Below are 360 nucleotides of genomic sequence, written 5' to 3' on the forward strand. Positions count from 1 at the left end.
TTGGGTTGAGGGTGGGGTCGGGTAGTGGTGGGGGTGCCCTAGAGACAGGGTGGCGTTTGGTACTGTAAATGTATTTAAGTTCGCGGGGATTTAATTTCGCGGTAGCAGGAAAAAGGACTTTTCGCGGTGGATTTAAATTCGCGGTAACACCATAGACTGCAATCTAATATCATGATAGAAAAATGTTCGCGGTGGTTTTAAATTCGCGGTAAAGTGGTCACCGCGAAAACCGCGAACACTAATCCACCGCGAACATTTCTGCATTTACAGTATTCAGACGGATACCTGAACCCTCTAGGGGGAGGCACTGTAACTTAATAGGGGCTACTCTAGTCGTCATGCCTGCCTGCCTTTTGTAAT

Source organism: Branchiostoma floridae, chromosome 9 (genome assembly GCF_000003815.2).
Source record: "Branchiostoma floridae strain S238N-H82 chromosome 9, Bfl_VNyyK, whole genome shotgun sequence".
NCBI classification, from domain to species: Eukaryota; Metazoa; Chordata; class Leptocardii; order Amphioxiformes; family Branchiostomatidae; genus Branchiostoma; species Branchiostoma floridae.